We start from the raw sequence: 16448 nt of genomic DNA on the forward strand, positions 1-16448 counted from the left end.
ATTTTCCATTGTCATCTTAAAATAACTGAAAAAGTCTTTATTTAAGAAAACTCTCTTTTTCACCAAAAACTTATGAGAGTCCAACTATGACTGATTCCATTCTGAAGGAGTTAAAGGCCTATAGGGAGAGCCCATCAGACAGCTCCAGGGGCACCTAGGATGTTGGCTGGCACAACAAAACAGCAAACATGAGAGAGAAACCATTAAAATAATTAAGATTCTAAATCCACAGTATCTTGTCCTTTTGTGCATTATTTTAATTTGTTTAATTCATGGAGAGCACATTGGGAAGTGATAATGAAGGCTTAGGACAATGTGACTGTCTTGAGATACCTATTACCATTCCTGGCCCTCTCAGTGGGCAGATGGATGATATGGAAGGAGAAATTCAAATGATATATTTTCAGACAAACTGTAAGCTTCAAGGAGCTGTGCAAATTGTTTTCTCTAACTTGTGGGCTTAGTCTTATTTAAATACTTGGAATCCATTTAGCATGTTAAGTCCTGATCATTTAGCCATCAAGACGGTTTTGTTGATTTTAGTCTTTAACCTTTAGTCTCAATGGCAAAAATAGAATGCCATGGAAATATTTGTAATTTCTGTGAACATAAGGATAAAATTGAAGAAAGTATTTTTTTTTTCTATCACTTAATATATTCCAATATAAACCCTTTTAAAATGATCTGTGCACTTTAATATTTCAACTTTTTTACTTATGCTGCATGTTAGATGGAAGTGCTAACTTTAAAATTAGTCATCCTAATGTGCAAAGCACTGGAAAAAGATGGATGTTTTGAACATACCAGGCTTTACATTAAACTCCAGCACAGATTAGATGAATTGTGGAATTATGGCTAATACTCTTAACAGGTTTTAGTGATCAAACACAGACTAGACCCATACTGACATTAGGTCTAACACATCTAAGGTACACATAGTAGAGATTCAGGGCCTTACAGACCTGTGTTTATACTGGTTTATTTTCAAACTTTTAAAATGTAAAAATATTGACCAAAAATATCCATCTTTTCTATAGTCAGCAGTATTTCTCATGATGTTGCTGTAGAGTTCTGAGGCTATGTTTTGTGCTTGTGTAGTCCACATACCATATAGCATATCTAGCTACTGCTATACTACACAGCCCTCTTACATTGTAAGTAGACTGGACTACCACTTGTGTGTAAAAATTTATTGTTGATGTAATACAAAATATTATTTTGGCCTTTGCCATGGGACTTTGATATGAAGTCTGCTATGTTAATATATTAGCGTAAACACATTTGCAATATTATATTTCTTGGCAGATTTAAAATAATTAATTTAATGGACAAATGATTTGCTAGTGTTCCCTTACTGTTGTGGACTTTTCCCATCCATAGTATGGATTTAATCTTAGAACTTTAAAATATTCCCCTAGACTCTTTCATAACATAAGAGGAAATATCTTAAATCTGTGGTGTTTAAGACATAATTTAACACATTTAAACTCCTCATTGAAAGTTGCTGTCCATGTCTACTGACTACAGGGGGAAGCCTACATAACTGACTAGCTTAGGTGAGATGAATCTCAACCACATTATGGAGGGAGCATTGCTTCAGTTGAACTTCAGACATCTTAAGATGGTGTGTATCTCACATGAAGGCTGAGAGCTTTGTCTGCTTGTAAAAATCACCAGGAATAGTTCAATAAGTTTAAGTACAGTGATTCATCAGAAAGGTGATAAAGTTAGAATTGTGACTAGATTAACATTAAATGAGTGTGAATTTTCACAGATACATATGAAATCTTATGGCCATTTTTACTAGCGGTCAGACTATATGAAATAATAGTACTATCTGTTGCTAAAGTCTACAAATTTGTCTATTTTAGAAGTTTCTGAAGAGTTTCACCACATTCTAGATACTTGCTATGTAAAGGAGGGGAAAAATAGCTAAAGAGTAAATAATTTTTTTTCTTTCTTTTTTTTTTTTTTTTTTTTTTTTTTTCCTGAAGCTGATACTGTACAAAATAGATGTTAGGCAGGAGACAAGTAACTAACATGTTGGGGACTGGGAGAACAAAGTCCCCAAAATATTAAGGTCTCATCTCTGCACAAGACTACAGCAGTATAATTATTAGATGTATGATTTAATAGTGGTTTAGTTAATAACCTCAATCTGTCCTGATGAATAAGGTTTAAAATTGCATGAAAATGTCTATACATTAAATAACACTGGTTTAACTAAGATAAAAAGTGAAGACAATCTAGCACAACTTGGTGGCACAGATGGCAATTTCAGACTAATGTAAAATGAGACCCTTAGTGGTATAAGGTTTAGAAGGTTTTCTTTGTACATTTCACAATTGTTCAGTCAAAAAAAAAAAAGTTTTGTTTTTTTTTTTAATAAAAAAAACATTTCTATGTAGTTTCATGCTTTAAAGCTTATCATTCTTTATTAGTTCTATATTCACCTGGAATAATCTAAGTCCTGATGTTTCAGTCTGTTTAAACCAGGGTAAATGGGATTGTAATATCTGAATGAAGAAATTGGAACATCTGAATCAGACTGCTTGCAGAAACACTTGTCAGTTACCGAACTGATCCATTTCTCCTGTGAATTGATGCAATAATGGATTTTAAACATATGCCGTTGGAGTGCATTATAAAGGGTGTTGTTTAAACAACTTTATCTACATCCCTCAAACATACCTAATTTTTTCTTAATGCTGCTTTGTTAGGCACTTCTCAAAATAAATTTATAATATAAAGTCTATTTCCTTATTTACTAGTTTGGAATTCTGTTTGGCATCCTAAGTAGTGAAAAAAGTAAGTATTTGCTAGGAGAAAGGTTAAATTTTAATGGCTGTTTCATGCCTTTGATTTTTACGCACCTGTCATGGTAATAGAGATAACAGCTGCACTGGGGAATCAGGGTATGCCCCATCTCCACCTTCAACTCTGCAACAAACTGAGGAAAAGGATTTTGAGATGATGAAGTAAAATAGGTTGCTCTACAGAAAACATAATATTGAATGCCACAAGTTATTACATATATATTACAAATTGTATTATATATATAATATATATATATATATTATATATATATACACCTGCAGTCCATGCCAATCTGCATCACCCAGTAACAGAAAGAGTATGATTTCCTTAGGAGACAGGCAGGGGAGCTCTTCACACTTTGATATCATGGAAGTAGGTGCTTTAAGAATACTTTAGACAGACAGACGAGATGGATTTTATCCTTTTCAGAAAATATTTTTGATTTTTTTAGAAGCTTTTCTAATATGAATGTCAGAAAAGAGAAGTGCTATTTCAGATCTCCACAGAGGAAATATATGACAAATTTGGCAGTTATTATTATTTCTAAGCTGAATTCTGATCTCAGTATTGTATTGCACTAGCTGTTTTGTAATTAGATGCCATTAAAAAAGGATGTCTATCAAAATGTTAACAAGGATGGTGGTCAATCTCTGTCAGATTTATTGAAAGCAAATACATTTACAAGTTCCTTTGTAAATCTAGGTCAAGTAATGAGATTCTCAACTTATTTTCCATAAGGCAGTTATTACATTATGCAAGCAAAAAAGCATGGTACACAACAGTTCAATTTCATCAACTCTTCACACAGCAATGAAATCACAAACTACTACTGTTTAAATTTTGATTTATTTCATTGTCAACTATTAGCCTAGAATGCTTGCATACGTGGAATATTTTGACAGAATATATATATATATAAATTATAATTCTCCTATTTCAGTCCAACTAAAAACAATAAAATTCCAACTCCTCTTTAATATCAAGATGAAGTATGCAATTTTTAATATTTAATTTTGAAATGTTAAAAATAGTATTTTAAAATGAACAGTACAATCAGCACTCTCTTACACTGACATCAATATAAGGAAATAAAGTATATAGACAAATGATAAAGGATAGATTCCTGAATCTGTTAACTTTTAGTGAGCACTTATAAACACGAAAAAAAAATAAAATATCTTAGGCTTGCTAAATGTTTCTTAAAGGTTAGAACTCGTTTCCTCTGCATACCACAAAGCAATTATCTTTTTAACATAATTTTGAGCTCAAGGTGAACTTTCTAAGTGCCAGGCTATAAAATTATGTTTACCATCTATCTAAAAAAAATATTTAGGCATTTTTTAAAGACCAATTTTCACTTCAAGGTCTGAGGAAGCCACACAGTAGTAAGCAGTCACTTTGTGAGCACATTCAGTGCAGAGGTAAGAACTTGTGGTTCCTCTTCCTGGGCTAATCAATGACAACAAGTTAAGCAATTAGTTAGTGTTTAAGGAATTCATATACATAGTGTTAGATGCAGTTTCAAATTCCCTCAACAGCAAAATGCATTCTGCACTTGAATGCTTACTATCTTCATAGAACAAGCAAAGAGCATCACATCTTCGTGAGCTTTTATAAATTGAATCCATTTTTCTGCTTATTTTTTCCACCTACTTTTTTTTTTTTTTTAATTTCACAATAACTGAAGGAGTAAAGAGTAGGTTCTTTAAATGATTCCTATGTTGAGAAAGATATTCTTCCTCAATAGAAGACTATACCTCCTTTTTCCCTTTTGATAGATACTCAAGTACATGCTATGTAAGTTTGCAGATGACGTTAAATTAGGAGGAGCTGCTGACTTCCTTGAGGGTAGTTAGGCCTTGCACATAGATCTTGAAAAATTAGAGGGCTGAGCACTCACCAAGCATATGACATTTAACAAGAGCAAGTGCTGGATTCTGCACCTGGGATGGAGTCACTCTGGATATATGTACAGACTGGGGGATGAGAGGTTGGAGAGCAGCCCTGTGGAAAAGCATCTGAGGGTTCTGATCAACAGCAGGTTGAATATGACTTAACAGTGTGCCCTGGCAGCCAAAATGGACAGCCATATCCTGGAATGCATCAGGCACAGCTTTGCTAGCAGGTCAAGGGAAGTGACTCTCCCATTCTACTCTGTGTTGGTGCAGCTTCACCTCGAGTACTATGTGCAGTTTTGTGTGCCACAATACAAGCAGGATATAAAAATATTACAGTGTCCAAAGGAGGGCTACAAATATGGTGAAGGGTCTAGAGGGGAAAACGTATGAGGAGTGTCTGAGGTCACTTGTTTTGTTCAGCCTAGAGAATAGGAGACTGAGGGTAGGCCTCATGGTGGCCTACACCTTCGTCATGAGGTGGAGTGGAGGGGCAGCTGTTGGGCAGGTTCTCTCTGGTGACCACCGAGAAGACCTGAGAGACCAGCATGGAACTGTGACAGGGGAAGGTCAGGTTGGGCATTAGGAAAAGGTTCTTCATTGAGAGGGTGGTCAGGCACTGGAACTGGCTCTCCAAGGAAGTGGTCACGACACCAAGCCTGACAGAGTTCAAGAAGTGTTTGGACAATGCTCTCAGAAATATAGTTTTACTTTTGGGAGTTCCTGTGTGATGCCAGGAGTTGGACTTGTGGGTCCTTTCTGATTTGAGATACCCTATAATTCTATATTTCATCTGTACGGCTCTGTTACATCTATGCTGAATGTTACAGTTAATGATAAATTTACATTTAAGCCTAGAACTGCCGATCTTGCATAATAAAATCATCTTAGATTAACCCCCAACAGCTGGCCATACCTGAAATTCTGCAGTACATAAAGTGTTAAGATGCAAGGTATCAATGTTTACTGTCCCTTTCCTGCTGTATATAGAATTTATCCATGTACTGAAAGTTGTAAATGGGGTAAATCCAGCAAGGGTGATTCTGCAGTTTCTCTGCCCATCATTTCTATTCTTCTGCAAACCTTTATTCCCCTCTCTTTCACTTGTGATTAGAGCAAGATGGGAAGGAGAGAGAAGCTTCATCCCTAAAAGAACTCTGAAGAACTCAATGTGGACAACTGTAGGGTTATAATAGATGGTAAAGGGTGGATTTCATGTCATAAATTGGGTGAACATGACCTTCAGATTAGACCCTAGGGATAGCTGTGTGCTATATCACTTAATGGATGTTGTTTCTGAAAGGTGTAACTGACTGCTTTATTCTGCTTGGGTGAGCAAGACAGCCAGATAGGGGCTGACATTTCATAGAATCATAGAATGGTTTGGGTTGGAAGGGACCTTAAAGGTCGAGCCCCCCCATCACTAGTCCAAGTTGCTCAAAGATCCATCCAACATGGCCTTAAACACTTCCAGGGATGGGGCATCCACAGCTTCTCTAGGCAAGCTGTTCCAGTACCTCACCACCCTCTGAGTAAAGAACTTTTTCCTAATGTCTAACTTCAATTCTACAATTCTTCAGTTTAAAGCCATTACATCCTGTTCTATCACCACACTCCCTGACAAAAAAGTGCCTTGACAGCTTTCTTGCAGGCCCCCATTAAGCACTGAAAAATCACTGTAAGATCTCCCTTGTCTTGTCTGGGCTGAACAACACCAACTCCTTCAGCCTGTCTTCATAGGAGAGGTGATCCATCCCCTTGATCATCTTTGCAGCTCTCCTCTGGACTTGTTCCAATACTTCCATGCCCTTATTGTGCTTTGGGCTCCAGAGCTGAACATGGAGCTCAAGACCTGAACATGGGTCTCACAATAGCAGAGCAGAGGAGAGAATTACCTCCCTTGACCTGCTGGCCATGTTTCTTTTGATGCAGCCCAGGATGCAGTTGGCTTTCTGGGCTGCAAACACACATTTACAGCTCATGTCATGCTTCTCGTTGACCAACACCCCCAGGTCCTTCTCATCAAAGCTGCTATCAATCCATTCTCCACCCAGCCTGTATTTGTGCTTGGGATTGCCCCCGCCCAGATGCAGGACTTTGTACTTGGCCTTCCTGAACCTCATGAGGTACGCACAGGCTCACCTGTCAAGGTCCCTCTGGATGGTATCTCTTCCAACCAGTGTGTCGACCGCTCCACACAGCTTGGTGTCATCAGCAAACTTGCTGAGGGTGCACTCAATTTCACTGTCCATGTCATTGACAAAGGTGGTACACAGTGCTGGTCCCAATACTTACCCTTGAGGAGCACCACTCGTTACTGATCTCTACCTGGACATTGTGCCGTTGACTGTGACTCTGTGAGTGTGACCATTCAGCCAATTCCTTACCCACCCAGTGGTCCATCCATCAAATCCATGTCTCTCCAATTTAGAGACAAGAATATTATGGGGAACAGTGTCAAATGCCTTGGACAAGTTCAGGTAGATAATGTAAGTTGCTTTTCCCCTATCCACCAATGTTGTAACCCCATCATAGAAGGCCACCAGTTTTGTCAGGTGCAATCTGCCCTTAGTGAAGCCCTGTGGACTGTCACCAGTCACCTCATTTTCCACATGCCTTAGCATAGTTTCCAGGAATTTATACACTATGTGTTTATACACTGTTTTTTTTTTTTTTTTTTTTTTTTTTTTCTGGCATAAATACAGTTTAATGTTTCCAATGTATGTGTTTTATTCTGTTCTTTTTGCATTCTGTGTAAAGAATGCACAGACACAATGTTAAAAAACTGAAGAAGAATTGTAAGCCAGTTAACTGATCTCAATTATAGTGTCTATCGAGAATATTTTTTTACTCTTAAGTATCTGAATATTAGTTGTATTTTTACTAGGTAGTTCTATGCTTGAAATACTGAACAGTATTCTGGATTCACAGTGTACCACCACATATCAGTATTACCCCTGCCTGAGTATATCATATATACTGGCTGGCTACATAGGTTGAAAAATCTCCTACAACTAGATTGAAGCAGAGAACACAACTGATCACCCAATTGAATGTATCATTTGAAATTAAATTGTCATGAACTTTTTTTTTTTTTTTTTTTTTTTTTCCTCCCAGGAAAGAGGAATTTGATGACTACAGCCTATGAAGATGATTAGAAGACTGGAGAAACTGTCATATGAGGACTAAAGAAGTGTCATACGAGGCTGAAAGAACTGGGCCTGTTTAGGTTGGAAAAGAAAAGACAGAGGAAAGGTTGGAAAATAAAAGAAAAGACTGAGGGGAGACCTTGTCAATGTGTATAAATATCTGATGGAAGGGTGTCAAGAGGATGGAGCGGTCCCTTTTCAGTTGTGCCCAGTGAGAAGATGAGAGGCAATGGGCACAAACTGAAGCACAGGAGGTTCCGGATGAATATGAGGGGATACTTCTCTACTGAGAGAGTGACAGAGTACTGGAACAGGCTGCCCAGAGAGGTTTTGGAGTCTCCTTCTCTGGAGATATTCAAAACCCGCCTGGATGCCATCCTGTACAATGTACTCTAGGTGATCCTGCTTGGAAGAGGGCTTAGTAGCTGTTTCTCATGTGCATTGGCCAATAAATAATTAGTTTATACTTACGAAATGCCCTTATACTTACGAGATGCCCTTATAAAAATCTTATACTTAAGATTATGCTTGCAGAATCTTTTTGTGCCAAGCTGAAGATGCCCAAACTGACTATAAAATATTTTGTAGGATAAGAAGTGATTTTATGCAGGAAAGCCAATATATATATTTAAGAAAGTTGTAGCACAATAGGAAAGGAACATGATCTTGGAAGAAGTGATTTACATTTGTAGAATTAAAAAGAAAGCAAGAAAGTGAAAGGACAGAAGGGAGGAAGGAAGGAAGGAAGGGAGGAAGAAAAGAAGAAAGGAAGGAAGGAAGGAAGGAAGGAAGGAAGGAAGGAAGGAAGGAAGAAAGAAAGAAAGAAAGAAAGAAAGAAAGAAAGAAAGAAAGAAAAAGAGAAAAAAAAAAAAGGGGGAAAGGTAAAGGAGGAACTACAGTGAGTGTCCCTGGCATGGATGAAGAATCCTTTTCTGCAGCCATACATCTAGAAAAGCTCTGATGCTCAGAGTTATCTGACAATAAATCATGTCAAGCAGAAGAAAACACCAAGTAAAAAAAAATCATTAATGTTTTTAATTAGGTTGTCTTGAATTCTTATCTGCATTCTGAAAGCAAAAGGCTTTTTCAGTAAAACTCATGGCCAGCTTCTGTAGCAAGGAAACTGGCTGTGCTCTAACTGAATTGGGCCCTAAATTTGTTGCTTGGCAAGAGCAGGGAAATGTTTTGTTCTGGTGTCTGACTATTGGCAGTGGTGCTTGTTAATCACACAACCCATTACAATGCACCACACAAGGAGGAATCTCAAAAACATCTTATTGCTGAGTTAAAGGGTATAAAGTGAAGTCTTTTTTGCTAACCAGATTTGTTGTGTTTAATGGTAGGTGTGCTTGTCCATGGTTATTCATGAACAGTGATGAGGGACTATAGCTGAGAACCCTCAGTGTGAGTACAAGAAGGGGAAGACCTCAGAGCTCATGTTTTAAAGCAATATTTAGGGTAGCAAAACACTAAGCAATAAGATGAAGACAATAGCATGGAAAACAAAGGCTAAAAATATTTAATTACTTTACCCTGATCACTCTGCCCCTTTCCAAGTTGGCAAGCAGGAACTGGAAGTTGCCAAACATGTTTTATTTTAAAATCTTTTATTCACTGGCAAAGCTGTGCATTTCATCAGATCTCATAAATGTTTTACATTTTTGTTAGGTTTTCTATCCTCCACATACTTATGTGTTCATGCACACATACAGAACTGACTTGCATGCAGGGACAGCTTTTGCTTTGGGTTTTGTGGTGGTACATCCCCTGCCATATTTTGTAACTCTAAGTAAAATCTTTGAATTGTGCTAGCACTGCAATCAGTACAGCAGCAGCAGCAGTGCTAGCACCAATCCCAGCACCACAGCACACTGGCAGAAGTACTTTGTGCTCATGCAGTAACCCTTTGAAGGAAGGAATCTCCCCTCCATCCCCCAAGCTAAAAAGCATAGGAAACACCCAGATGTGCAGCATTTTTGTGAGCATGATGTATGTTCCCAACATGCTCACAAAATTGTAGCAGAGCATGTGAATACTAATAATGCTGAAATCCTGACAATAACAGATAAATGGAGAAATAGCTCAGTCTCATAAAAACCTCAAAATCTGGTAGTTTAATCTGAGCTCTGGCACAGCAGTGCCTAGCTCCTTTGTGGGTGGGAGATAGGAATCAGTGTAACTCTCTACACTTTCATTTACATTTTCCATTTATTGTAATTTTTTTTTCAGTACAAACAACCCAACCAGAAAGTAACACTTTTATTTTATATATATATATTAGGATTCTAATGAGTGTAACTGATTTAAATCACTTTTAAATGTGTGATATCACAAAAAGTGATTTTTGAATCACTTTTTTGACTTGGCACAGCTGAGTTCATCATTTTACAGGTTCAGCTAAATTACAAGAAGTATTTGTGTGCACCAGCTAACCAACTATCAGTTGTTTGACTCCTGGGGTGTGCACTTCCACACAGCATAGCATGTTCCAAAGGTGACAGTAATTCTTTGTATAACTGTTGTAACTGAAATGTGACTTCATCATTACTATGTACTAGCTGATCAGCTGAGAAAGCAAAAAGAGTTACAGAACTGCAAAAAGACCATAACTTAAAAACAAAGTACTTAGGAAGATGGTTCATGTAGTTAAGAATATTTTAATCTTAATTTTAAAACGGCAATTATTTATTAACAATATTTGGCTCAAAGTATAATTCTGAAAAATTCATCCTTCTAAATTTTAAATATTTACCAACTTCAAATCAACCAACTTCAAACAACAAATGCACCTTAGTGAAAAAAGCCCAGATTTGTTTGGAGGCACATTGTCTTCCACTCAGATAAGAAAGGAAATTGGACGTGTATCTATGCATCTGATTCTAGCTTGAATTTCTGTTTAAAATATGCATATGCATATATATGTATATACACATGAATGTACATGGATGCATGTATATAAAAATCTCTCTAATTTTTACAGTATTTTTAATCTTAATTTTAAAAACAGCTCATTTGCATATTCTAACAAATGACCGACATATATGACAATCAATTCACTTCTGTATCCAATTTATTTTTCAAATATTTGATGTGCTGAGTCCTTGTTATCTTAAAGACCACATTTCTTCTTCATTACCTGTCAGACTGACTATGCTCTACAGGAGCACTGTTGCCGAAAGTCCTGGAAGAACGCATTCCCATGCATTCCATATCATATTAACTTCTCTAAGAATATTTTTTCTCAGCTGCATATCGCTCACATGTTTTGGTCAGATTCTGACTCTTCCTTTTCTGGTAATCTTTGTACAGTGAAGTACAGTGAAGAGAAGTATTCAATGGTAACATTTGTCATTAGCAGATGCAATTAAATAGGGGAATGAGTGATGAAGAATATAAAATAAAATATTCAGACATCTGTAAATCTTAATTTTATTTATTTTTATTTTTTATTTTTATTTTTTAACCTTGTACAACACAGTTTCCTAGATATAAAGGAAAATAATTAGTTATACATAGATTAAAAGCACAATTAACCTTTTACAGATTTTGAAAGAGATTAATTTTGATGTAAGAAAACGTATTTCCTTATCATGTATTCTGGTGTATAACATAAGGAACACATGGAATCCCTATCAAAACTGAGATATGAATAAATCCTAATTCTAAAGTAAACAGGTCAAAAACCAGGGAATTTCGAAACTGCACATAGTGTCAAAGAAGAAATATATTTTTACAAAATCTTGATTTTTCTAGTATATCTTAGTGATAAAAATTAAAGCAAATTTAATATGGACACAGTATTGAGACATAGTAAACCAAGTTTTCATTGCTCCTTCTACCAATTTTAATACATTTTTATTTGGTAGTTTAGATAAGAATCATCTCATGTGCCTTAGGGTGGTTCAAGATGATGTTAAATGTTTCTTCTTTGAGAAAGATTTATTTGAGACCCTGCCCGAATTTTGAATTTTAAATAGCTCCTAGCTGATAGAGGTTTAAGTGCAATTCAGCACCTGACAAGGTCCACTCATATGTTGGGTTTATTCTTCCCAGTTAGGGCATCTGTTTTAGGCTGTAATTAATTCTATCAGGAGTCACGAGATGATGGAGAATGTCTATTTAATCAGGACTTCTCCAATTCATAAATGTTTAAGATAAGTTTAAAAGTTTAAAGCAAGATGCATGTTTTTTAGACAGTTTAAGACTGATAATTTATTTTTTCCTATTTCTTGTGTGATTAGGAAATAACAGTAATATTACTAGTTACAATACATTATCAGTAAATTTCTAAATTAAACCCAAACATAATAATTTTCTACAAGGCAAGGAGTTTTCTTTCAAAATATTATTTTGGAGAATTTTTCATCATAATATCTCTTTGCCTTCCCTTTTGTGTTCTGGTAAAAATAATATTATTTCCCAAAAGAATAGTCTTCCATAAGCTGGATTTTTTTTTTTTTTTTTTTTAACCTGGAATACTACTTCTGCTGTAGTAGCTAAGTCACTGACACTGTCAAAAGAGGTGAGATACCTTCTAGATGCTGTTGTTGCTGTGATTACACCTGAGACACATAAGAAATGGCAAAGTGCTCAGTCTATTATCACACACAAAAAAATACAGATTTAAAAATTAAGAAAAAACATTATTTTGATTCTGAGCATTTTGTTCTGCATTATAATGGTCATCTATTGACCTTACACATAGAAAATTATAAATTCTGAGAGCTCTGACATATTTTTTCTATTTCTCACAGGTTCCATTTAAGAGGTTATTGCCCTAGCTCTCTGCTAAACACAGGTAGTATATCTATTTCTCACTGTTGCAGTTCATAACCTGGTATGTGTACTCAAACAATCACTGATTGCAATTACTATGCTTGTCTGAGAACTGTGTAGCCACCTAATGTTGCCTATTCTGTGTCCCTGCGGTATGGGAACAAAAATAGTATTTTTTTAAAGAAAACCTCATAATAAATATAAAGCTAATAGGTCAACCCCCCAGCAGACGTCTCACAGGAAAAACAAAAGAAAGGGAGACAAAGCAACAAACAACAACTAAAACCAAAACAACCCAAGCCACACAAAAGCAATAAAGCAGCATGCAACTGCTGAAAAGTGGATGGGGAAGGTGGTGTGGGTTTCTCCTGCCTTGGGAAAAGGCAAACCCACTAGTGGGATTGTCTTTGCCCAAGGATCAGGGTATACCTGGTGGGTAATGCAGAAGGATGGGGATATCAGGTGTGTGCCTCAAGGAGATCTAACTTTGGGAGAAAACTAATCTGTAATCTAAGTTATCTGTTGTAGGAAGACGCATCCAGACATCCAACTCCACCTGCCCTGAGTGACCACTTCGGCAGATGAAGACTAAATAGTCAACAGTTCTTATGGACATTTTCCCGAGAGAGACATATAGAATGTAAAGATGTACCTACCTATCAATTTGTTAAAGAACAAGGAACAATGATGATGAGAATATGCCAGAGTATAGGGGACCTGAGAGTGACACAAATGTTATGGAATAAGGGGTGGAGGTTGTACTGGGTCTGGCTGGGATGTTAACTTTCCCTGCAGCAGCCCATACAGTGCTGCGCTCTGCACTTGTAGCTACAACAGCAGTGGTATCACACCAGTGTTGTGTCTGCTGCTGAGAAGTGCTGGCACAGCATCAGGACTCTCTCTGACCCTCCTAGGGGGTGGGCAAAAAAGTGAGAAAGAAACATCAGCAGGGCAGCTGACCTAAATCAACCAAAGGGATATTCCATACTATATGATGTCACACTCAGCAATAAAAGGTGGAAAATGGAGGAAGAGGGGAGGGGTGGGCTCTCGTTGCAAAAACTTCTGTCCTCCTCCCAAACACCGGCTACGTGCGTTGAGGCCCTGCTTCAAGGACGTGGTCAAGCATCGCTCATTTGTGGGAAGTAGAGAGTAATTTATTTCCTCTGCACTTCCACGTAGCCTTTACTTGTTTTGTTTAGTTATTCCCTTTCCCCCTTCCTCTTCCCCTTTCCCTTTTTTCCCTTTATTTGAATTGTTTAATTAATAATAATATTTCCTTAATAATATTTTTCTCTCTTTAATTAGATTATCCTTATCTCAACCCGTGAGTTGTTCTTTCCTTTATTTCTTCCCCTCCTCATCTGAGGAGGGGGATTGAGAGAGCGGTTGTGGTGTTCAGCTGCCTAGCACAGTAAAACCACCAAAAAACTATACATTATACAATTTTCTCATGCTTCCTGATAACTATTAAGAAATTGGGAGTTTAGAATTGATAGATAACTTGGCAAATTCTAAAGGACTGGGATTGTTCTTTCTGAAAAAGATTTTTTTTTTTTTTTACAAGAACTCTTGATTCATAGAATATTTGGAAACTCGTACGCTTCAATCTCTCTTAGAGTAAAGGATTTTTTTTTTTTTTTAATAGTTTTGTGAAAAAGAAAGATTAATTTGGGGCAGACTATGAAATTCTCACTACTGTGTTAAAAATCAGGATTTGTGTTCAGCTATTACCATTGTGGGAACCACATAAGCTCTTTAAGTCTGTGCCCACAGGTCTTCATGTCTATCAGTATCACAGTTTACAGCCTGTCTGCATAAGCACCCTTTTCAAGTAATAATGGTAAAGTAAAGCCTGAATGATCTGCCATTTTGGAGCTTTATGCAATAACATTTTATTCATTAAAACCAAGAAGAATAGAGAGGTAACTTTATGAAATATACATGTCAGAGGACAGATATAGGAAGCTTGGAAAGCTGATTAGGGCTTAATAAGAATAAAACCTCTATCTTACATTTAATTATAGTTATTGTCTGTTTTAAAATAATTTCAGTTGAACAAAAGGACAAAACTACATTATTCACCTTTGGGTTTTAGAAGGGTCTGTTGTGGTGGTTATTAATTATGGTTAGTATAATAAACATGCCTGGAAGAAGCACCTCAAATAAATGATCAGACACATTGAAAAAAATTGACCTGTTTAAATGTCAAGAAATTGCACATTTAATTAGGGAGCTTGTTATTTCTCACAAGGAAGTTCATCAGATGACAGCATTCATATTTTAATTAGGAGAGAATACCTTTGCACTCCTCCTCAGGCAAAGTAGGAAATTTGTCATGCAAGCTGATTTTCTTTGTGAAGTATTCTGCTTTGACAGTAGGCCCTGATTCTCCAAGGTAAAACTGCACTGAAATTGATAGCATAGATACCTGAATAACCTTGAGAACCTTGGACATTTTCTTTGACAGAAAAATGCATAGAAGACCATCAAAGGGTCTCTTCTAGTTGAGGGGAGTTTTACTGATGATTTTTCAGAGTCATAATTGTGCCCATAAACCTAATTGGACTTCAGGTCTGTATATTTCGATAGTTGGACTAGATGATCTTGGAGGTATTTTCAAACCTTAATGACTCTATGATTCTTATACTCCTTTGATGTTTTATTTTTACTATTTCAACTAGCTAGCTATTCCAAATCAGAAAACTAATTCAGCACCCATTTATGGACACTTTTGTTTCTTATGTTTTTTTTTAATTTATTTATATATATATATTTTTTCCTGTTACTCCAGTAGAATTAAATGGCTACATACCTCCCTCATCTGCACTGCAACATCTGCTCATTCTTTTTCTTTAGTGTCTCTGGCTTGTCTTCTCAATTCACTTCAGAACTGTGTGCCTGTGCTCTTCTATTCAAGTAGCTACCAAGCTTTGTGGCCATTTATTTCATGACACTCTTTAATGGGTTTTACTTTGACGACTAACTTTCTGTTGTCTTTTCAATGTGAAATTGAATGTTCCACTCAGTCTTTAATATACCAGGTAACTTTAATAGCAGTGTTCGTAATCTGTTATGTTCATAAACCAACATTTTTTGTTAAAATATAAAACACACAGATATGTACACAAAAACACACATTATCATCTCAGTGTCCATAGTATCTTGGCAGTAGTCTCCTTTTATGAGTTGTTTTTCAAAGGACTAGTGTCCAGAATACTTCAAATTGACTTAATGCACCAGTTTAACTTCGTCATTCCCTTTTTACATAAAATATCCTCGTTAAGGCTACTATAATAAGAAAATGTCATATAGCCTAGTTAAAAAAAAAAAAATAAATGTATTTTTGAAGTAACATAATAACAAGGAAAAACGGAAGTTCTTCTCTTAGAAAATTCCCCATAGCAAATTGTTTATAGGGACCTATTTAAATTGATAAAGTTTTCTACAGAAATTATTTTCAAAGAAAGAGCATCTTCTTACAGACTTTTTTCCATAAAATACTTTGTTGAAGTTCATGAGGTTCATGAGCTTCATGAATTATTGAACCTCATTACTCCAATTTTTTATCCAGGATCAGCTGGTACATGATGTGCATAAAGAACCCTTGCAGCAAGAAGGGGAAGCCAAAGACCAGATTCTTTCTCCTGTAAACAGGGGTTTGGAGAATATTAATAAAAGCTATTAGTAATGCTATGCTAAGATCCTTGTTACATTATATATTCATTGTATCATATGGATTCTCTTCTACCTTCTTATTCTGCAAAATGTGGCATTAAATACTCACCTCTGTTAAGACCCCAAGTAACTT

The 16448-nt window shown here is 36.3% G+C and overlaps 1 long non-coding RNA gene across 1 annotated transcript in view; it reads left to right on the forward strand.

Annotated features, from left to right (window-relative positions):
• LOC118165038 overlaps positions 1-13380 on the forward strand; it is a 67010-nt gene extending 53630 nt beyond the window's left edge. The window contains exons 2-4 of the long non-coding RNA XR_004749828.1: positions 7830-7967; positions 12616-12659; positions 13166-13380. This is a non-coding gene — a long non-coding RNA (uncharacterized LOC118165038). The remainder of the gene's footprint in view (positions 1-7829; positions 7968-12615; positions 12660-13165) is intronic.
• The last annotated feature ends 3068 nt before the right edge of the window (positions 13381-16448 follow it).

Source organism: Oxyura jamaicensis, chromosome 3 (genome assembly GCF_011077185.1).
Source record: "Oxyura jamaicensis isolate SHBP4307 breed ruddy duck chromosome 3, BPBGC_Ojam_1.0, whole genome shotgun sequence".
NCBI lineage: Eukaryota > Metazoa > Chordata > Aves > Anseriformes > Anatidae > Oxyura > Oxyura jamaicensis.